We start from the raw sequence: 8,708 nt of genomic DNA on the forward strand, positions 1-8,708 counted from the left end.
AAAGTCGGGGTAGCCGAGCTGGTGTTATAGGTTTACAAGGTATAGGACCACTTCAGGGCCAGCAGAGAAGCCCAGTAGGAAACAGGTCAATATCATAGGCAGTAGTGCAGACAACGTAATGGTCAGGCAGAGCATAAACAAAGAGAGGGTGCCATACAAAGAGGTTCCAAAAGCTTCTGATACGTACTTCAGCTTTAGAAGGAACACCATCACAGAAAGGGCGAATTTCAATAGACGTACCCAAAGACCGGGGAGAGATAGATCTATGTGAAGCCTTGTGCTGAGCCTTGTACTGAACACAGTAGAATGTCCATAATAACCTCTATTCTTCATTAATGATTTAGATCACCAAGCTGCAAATCGCGAATCTGGAGCCCTGAAAGGTGAATTAATTCAGGGTCACCTCGTTGTAGGAATCCCAAAGGAGACTTTATCTGATTTACAGAATTGGAGGGAAGATTTTACAATATCAAAGGCTGTGCAGTTGATAAGGCAAGCAGAAGTGAGAAAGTGAAGTCATGTACTTATTCAAGGCAACAGGGAGATTTTGTGGAGAAAAGCAGGTGACACAGTGCAGTTTGTACTTTACAGATGTAACAGTACATCCACACAAAAACAGACAGAGAGTGAAGAGGGCACAAGAATCTCCATTACTCAGTGTCCTCTGATGGGAATAGGCTGCACCAAGGAATACCTATCAGTGCCATTCCTGTAAGAGGAGAGGACACTTTAGATCTGTGCACCACAGCAAAAAGCTCCTGACACAGGTAGCTAAGGAGAGAACAGTTAGACAATTAAAACATGTAGCATTCAAGAAATTAAAGATGAAAAAAATAGTGCCATTCATGGGAGAAATTTCAGGATCCAAGAAGAACTATTGGAACAGAGACATTCTGGTCCACGGGCATAAAACAAACTTTGGATTAAACAGGAGTTTCAATTCCTTCAGACATAGAATTGAGGCTAACGCAATACTTCCTCTAACCATCAACAATATGACTCCATGATCTATAAGCAGTTCAGCTGGAGGTCAAGGGAGAGTTGACTCATAAACATTATTACAAAGGAAGAGATATCGCCATGACTTGAGGAAACTGAAACAAGTGCTGTGAAGATGGAGCATCAGACCCTGATACAATCATGACCGGGCATTCCGGTCCCAACAGCTTTCCCACTCCATTCACAACATGTGCGACCTTGTTTCCTGGTTACCTACTCAACCAGCCTCTGGTTCTGAAAAGAAGCAGGTCCAAAAAAAATTAAACTGAACAGGACTTCAGAGAATCTCATTATTCCAGTTCTCCCAACCACCAAACCTCCCCACCATCCACTCCCCCCCCCCTCCCCCATCCCGCTCCGTTCCCTTCCGAACTCGCAGTTCAAATTGATCTAAGGTAAATGCAATAAAGAAATCGCAACCTAAGTGGATTAACAGTTGTATTATTTAAATAGATTATCTGAAGCGAGGAGAATAATTCTGACTAAATTCTAAAGGCTTGGATGATGTTTACAAAATGGGATTTTTGAGACATTCTCATTACAGGAGCTAATATAAAGCAAGCAATGATTCAATATTGAAAGTCTGTGTTTCCTAAAGGCCTATTTGATTGGATTTGTACCAATTATATCAAAATGTGGCATTTCTCTACTTATGCTGAACAAATTGAATCTCCAGCTACAATAATATCCATTCAGTTATAGTTTCACTTGATAATATTCCAATTTATTCAAAATTATACTCATTATCATTAACTGAAGAGGTTCCTTGGATTAGGTTTCTTCTAAAATTAAAACTGCGCATGTGTTGAAGTTGAGAGCGCCCTTTTTAACACTTTAAAATATTGATGAGAGAGACAAATATTTCAAACTGATCTGAACTCCAAGTGCCATGGGTGCTGAAAGTTTTCTGATTGGCCCCAGTTCAAATTTCCCATCAAACTATAAATGCCATCAGCATGTTTGCAGCATTAGTGACCTTCCACACACTTTGACCAGATCTCTGATTTCAGTATAAATACAAGGGGGAGTGGAGACTGTAGACAGGCTGCTAATCATAGAATCCTACAGTGCAGAAGGAGGCCATTCAGCCCATCGAATCTGCACCAACCACAATCCCATCCAGGACCTATCCCCATAACCCCATGCATTTATCCTAGCTAATCCCCCTGACACTAAGGGGCAATTTATCATGGCCAATCCACCTAACCTGCACATTGTTGGACTGTGGGAGGAAACCGGAGCACCCGGAAGAAACCCACACAGACATAGGGAGAATGTGCAAACTCCACACAGACAGTGACCCAAACTGGGATACAAACCCGGGTCCTTGGCGCTGTGAGGCAGCAGTGCTAACCACTGTGCCACCGTGCCGTCCCTTACACTTTAACGGTATGGGAAGATTTTTGGGGTGTTGGTGGGGAGGGATGCTTCTGGAAATGATAACTGGGTACAAAATTAATTAAGTGAAGCCGACACACATTTTTTAAGGGCAACTTGTAATTTGTTAGGGACCAGATCAGAAATTCCAAGACATATTATGAAGTTAGCCTAGACCCCAACTTCTTTTGATTTTGGCATTAGGGCAAGCGTAAAGCGTTTCACTGCATGTATTATTCAATTGACCCATTGGTAAGCTTTTGTTAAAACAAACTTCATTTAACAACACAGTTAAAATATAACAAAAAAGATTCAGCATAACTTCTGCCAATTGAAAAAGCTTAAACGGAACAAGTATAACCCCATGCATTTACCCTAGCTAGTCCCCCTGACTGTAAGGGGCAATTTAGCATGGCCAATCCACTTAACCTGCACATCTTTGGACTGTCGGAGGAAACCGAAGCACCCGGAGGAAACCCAAGCAGAGATGGGTAGAATGTGCAAACTCCACAAAGACAGTGACCCAAGCCAGGATAACAGTTAGCTATCTCTATAGTTGTAATGTAAGCAATATCCTCACAGACATAAATCGCTCTTCTTAACTAGTTAGCAAAAACACACAGCCTTACGTGAGTTACTAGACTTCAAGTCTTTCAACACCTCTGGACAGAGATCCATACAGACATATGTCGTCTGACTCCCATACAGGAGTCTCCAGAGAAAGGTCTAACGTCCAAACAGCAGAATTTCAGAGAAAGAGACCTATTTTCTGGCAGATCTCAGTTTCCAATCTTCAGAGAGAGAAAGAGTAACTTCTCTCTCCAGCTCCCAAGCAGCAACTGAATTGGGTTTCTCTCTGTGAGCCTAGCCTTACCCAGTCATGTACAGAGTCTACTAATGACCATGAAACCATTGTTGATTGTCGGAAAAACTCATCTGATTCATTAATGTCCTTTAGGGAAGGAAATCTGCCGTCCACACCTGGTCTGGCCTACATGTGACTCCAGAGCCACAGCAATGTGGTTGATTCTCAACTGCCCTTTGAAATGGTCGAGCAAGCCATTCAGTTGTATCAATTGCGACAAAGTCTCAACAAAGAAATGAAACAGCCCTGTTGGCCCTGCAAAGTTCTCCTAACAACATCTGGGGAGTAGTGCCAAAATGGGGAGAACTGTCTCACGGACGAGTCATTCTCATGGAATCATAACTTCATCCATTCCCTTCACCACCGACGCTCAGTAGCAGCAGTATGTACTATCTACAAGATGCACTGCAGCAATTCACCAAAAATCCTTAGACAGCACCTTCCAAACTCACGACCACTTCCATCTAGAAGGACAGGGACAGTAGGCACATGGGAACAGCACCACCTGCAAGTTTCCCACCAAGCCATTCACCATCCTGACTTGGAAATATATCGCCGTTCCTTCGCAGTCACTGGGTCAAAATCCTGGAATTTCCTCCCTAACGGCATTGTGGGTCAACCCACAGCACGTCAACTGCAGCGATTCAAGAAGGCAGCAGCTCACCACCACCTTCTCAAGGGCAACTAGGGATGGGCAATAAATGCTGGCCAGCCAGCGACGCCCATGTCCCACGAATGAATTTTAAAAGTTAAACTAAAGATAGGATTTAAGGACAATCGACAATGGTTTCATGATCTTCATTAGACTTTAAAATCCAGATTTAGTATCGAATTCAAATTTCACCATCTCGAACCCGGGGCCCCAGAGCATTATCCTGGGTCACTGGATGACAGTCCAGTGACAATACTGCTACACCACTGCCTCCCCTAATTCTCTCTTACAGCAGCTTTCTATATGTTACCCAAATCATCAGGGTCAATCCTTCCAGTATTTTTCTCCATTAACCCCCCCCCCCCACCATTCCTCTGCTCCCCACCCAAACACATTTTGCTCATTAATACTGAACAGTTACAGGCTGTGATGAGCAACCCAGGCCAGTAAGTGGGCTGTATGAGTGGCCCTCCTTCATCTCAGTGGGCAGCAAGATTGAAACCAGGCTCGCTCAATAACCATGACCCCATTTAACACCGAGTATTTCAAAGAGTCAGAAGTTTACAGCATGAAAACAGGCCCTTCGGCCCAACTTGTCCATGCCGCATAGTTTTCACCATTCTAAGCTAGTCCCAATTGCCTATGCTTGTCCCATATCCCTTAATACCGATCTTATCTATGTAACTGTCTAATAGCTTTTTAAAAGATAAAATTGTACCCACCTCTACTACTGCCTCTGGCAGCTTGTTCCAGACACTCACCACCCTGTGTGTGAAAAAATTGCCCTTCTGAATCATTTTGCATCTCTCCCCTCTCACCTTAACCCTATGCCCTCTAGTTTTAGACTCCCCTACCTTTGGGCAAAGATGTTGACTATCTAGCTCATCTATGCCCCTCATTATTTTAGAGACCTCTATAAGATGACCCCTCAGCCTCCTACGCTCCAGGGAAAAAAAATCCCAGTTTATCCAGCCTCTCCTTATAACTCAAACCATCAAGTCCCGGTAGCATCCTAGTAAATCTAACTAGCTCATAACGACAGTAAGTAGTCTCACAACACCAGGTTAGCAGGTTTATTTGGTGGCACGAGCTTTCGGAGCGCTGCCCCTTCAATCAGGTGAGCTCCTTCATCAGGAGTAGGGCTCCGAAAGCTCATGCTACCAAATAAACCTGTGCCTACCCCAGTCCAATGCCGGCAACTCCACATCATAGTTCATAATGAGTTATGGAAAATGTTTATAGTCATTTATATATTCACAGAACTATCAACTTTAAATGTGAGAAAAACAAAATAAATATTTACGATTTGGAGCGCACGATTCTCACGGTCAATGTTGTGCTCAATCAGCACGCATCCCATGTCACTTGTCCTTGCTTTATGTCCGTATTACTTCAGATATTTCAGTGGTAAAAACGGATGGAAACAAGTGGACTAGGCAATGGTCAACACAGTGCCTGGTGGGCCGCACTCAGAACCCAGGTGGGCCTCAGGCTGGTTGCCCACCACTGAGTGACAGCAATCAGTGTTTCTGCACCGACAGCATTTGCTTTGCTCCGAATGCAATTGGACACAGATGTTCTGGCAGTCTCTGAGATACAGTAAGAAGTTTAACAACACCAGGTTAAGGTCCAACAGGTTTATTTGGTAGCAAAAGCACACCTCAGTCTCTGAGATTGGCAGTCAGAGGGTGTGTGTTATCCAGTATATGTGCTGTACGTGCAGACAAATTCTTATGGGCAAGCTTGCACCGTAACTCACTTCAGCCACAACTCCTTTTCCCTTTAAGCTCAGTTGAGTTGGGTCCACAGAATCCACTCAGAGTTTCACCCCTTCAGCTGCTCTCCTGCGGGATGCCGGAGTCTGCCGCCATCCTGTGGCGGACGGCGGGATTGCAGTGGGCATGCCCAAGGCAGAAGGCAGGGGAGATGTGTGCAGAGTGCAGACAGACTCCCAGTTTTACAAACACTGGATAAATGCCTTTCCAGCAAAAATAACATACGGGACCCGACACAATCAGCAATTGTAAGCGACGGCCCAGTTAAAAAAAAGCAGAAAAGTAGGCCATCCTTCCCTCAATTAAGAGGAACTCAACAATCAGGTCCGTCAGGCAACCAACAAGCCCAAAGTTAATTAGTTCAAAGTTTGTCTAAACTATACTTGTGTTAACATAATGAGTAAACCTGACTTACTGGGGTTCATTTATTTAAGCCCAAAGTAACCAAAGCAACTACTGAGTTCTTAAATAGGCAACGACCATGTAAAATTAACTATTTTTCACCTGGGAGGGTGGCATCCAGTATGATCCTGATGCCATTCCCCCCAGGAAAATCCAGGTCCCTGCGGGAAGGAGGACACAATTAATACCTAGTGAGCTGCCTTTTTAAACTGAAAATGCATGTGAGGATTGATAAATAACAAAATGGTTAACTTTATAAATAAGGCCAGTGAGTTCAATAGTGCCCACCCGTCACAGAAGGTGACCACCTCATTGTTGGCATTATTTACAGCACTCCCCCCCCCCCCCAATCATTCAGACAGCATCTGGGGTGGCACGGTGGCACAGTGGTTAGCACTGCAGCCTCACAGCGTCAGGGACCCGGTTCAATTCCGGCCTGTCTGCATGGAGTCTGCACTTTCTCCCCGTGTCTGTGTGGGTTTCCTCCGGGTGCTCCGGTTTCCTTCCACAGTCCAACTCCACCAGGTTAGTGAGGCATGACCTCCCTCTCACAAAACTATGCTGCCTATCGTTAATGAGTTTATTCCTTTCTAAATGCGCACACATCCAATCTCTAAGAATCTTCTCCAACAACTTCCCCACCACGGACGTCAAGCTCACCGGCCTATAATTACCCGGGTTATCCTTCCTACCCTTCTTAAATAACGGGACCACATTAGCTATCCTCCAATCCTCTGGGACCTCACCTGTGTCCAGTGACGAGACAAAGATTTGCGTCAGAGGCCCAGCGATTTCATCTCTCGTCTCCTTGAGCAGTCTTGGATAGATTCCATCAGGCCCTGGGGATTTGTCAGTCCTTATATTCTCTAACAAACCTAACACTTCCTCCCTTGTAATGGAGATTTTCTCCAACGGTTCAACACTCCCCTCCGAGACACTCCCAATCAACACATCCCTCTCCTTTGTGAATACCGACGCAAAGTATTCATTTAGGATCTCCCCTACTTCTTTGGGCTCTAAGCATAATTCCCCACTTTTGTCCCTGAGAGGTCCGATTCTTTCCCTGACAACCCTTTTGTTCCTAACGTATGGATAAAATGCCTTGGGATTCTCCTTAATCCTGTTTGCCAAGGACATTTCATGACCCCTTTTTGCCCTTCTAATTCCCCGTTTGAGTTCTTTCCTACTTTTTTTGTACTCCTCCAGAGCTCCCTCCGTTTTTAGCTGCAACTTCAACAGCTTTCTATGGTAGCGGATTCCACACGCTTATCACTCACTGGGTGAAGTAATTTCTCTTATTTCAATCGTAAAAGCTTTACTCCTTATCCTTAGACTATGACCCCGGGTTCTGGACACCCCCACCATCGGGATCATCCTGTATCTACCCTGTCCAGTCCTGTTGGAATTTTATAGATTTCTATGAGATCCCCCTTCACTCTTCAAAACTCCAGTGAATTTAATCCTAACCGACTTAATCTCTCCTCATACATCAGTCCCGCCATCCCAGGAATCAGTCTGCTAAAACTTCCCTGCACTCGCTCTATAGCAAGGACATCCTTCCTCAGATAAGGAGACCAAAACTGCACACAATATTCCAGATGTGATCTCACCAAGGCCCTGTATAATTGCAGCAAGACATCCCTGCTTCTGTACTCAAATCGACTCGCTATGAAGGCCATTCGCCTTGTTTACTGCCTGCTGCACCTGCACGTTTATCTTCAGTGACTGGTGTACGAGGACACCCAGGTCTCGTTGCACATTCCCCTCTTAATTTATAGCCATTCAGATAATAATCTGTCTTTCTGTTTTTGCTACCAAAGTGGAGAACCACACATTTATCCACATTATGCTGCATCTGCCACGCATAGGCCCACTCACTCAGCTTGTCCAAATCACACTGAAGCATCTCTGCATCCTCCTCACAGCTCACCCTCCCACCCAACTTTGTGTCATCTGCAAATTAGGAAATACTACATTTAGTTCCCTAATCTAAATCATTAATATACATTGTGAATAGCTGGGGTACTCGTACCGATCCCTGCAGTACCCCACTAGTCACTACCTGTCATTCAGAAAATGATCTGTTCATTCCTACTCTTTGTCTCCTGTCTGCCAACCAGTTTTCTATCCATCTCAATACACTTCCCAATCCCATGCACTTCAACTTTGCAATTAATCTATCACATGGGATTTTGTCAAAAGTCTTCTGAGAGTTCAAACAAGCCACAATCACTGGCTTCCCCTCATCAAGTCTACTAGTTACATCCTCAAAGAATTCCAGTAGATTTCTCAAGCATGATTTCCCTTTCATATCCATGCTGACTCTGTCCGATTCTACCACTGTTACCAAGTGCTCTGCTATAAAATCTTTGATAATAGGTTCTAGAATTTTCCCCACTGCCAACAATCCCCTGTTTTCTCTCTATCTCCCTTTATAAATAGTGGGGTTACATTAGCAACCCTCCACTCTGTAGGAACTGTTCCAGAGTCTAGAATCTTGCAAGATAACCGTGAATGCATCCATTATTTCTGGAGCCACTTTCTGAAGTATTCTTATTTTCTCTTTAAGAACTCTTATCAGGCTCTGGGGATTTATCGGTCTTCAATCCCACCAACTTCTCCAACACCATTTCCCTAT

This window comes from Mustelus asterias, chromosome 4, assembly GCF_964213995.1.
Source record: "Mustelus asterias chromosome 4, sMusAst1.hap1.1, whole genome shotgun sequence".
Lineage (NCBI taxonomy): Eukaryota > Metazoa > Chordata > Chondrichthyes > Carcharhiniformes > Triakidae > Mustelus > Mustelus asterias.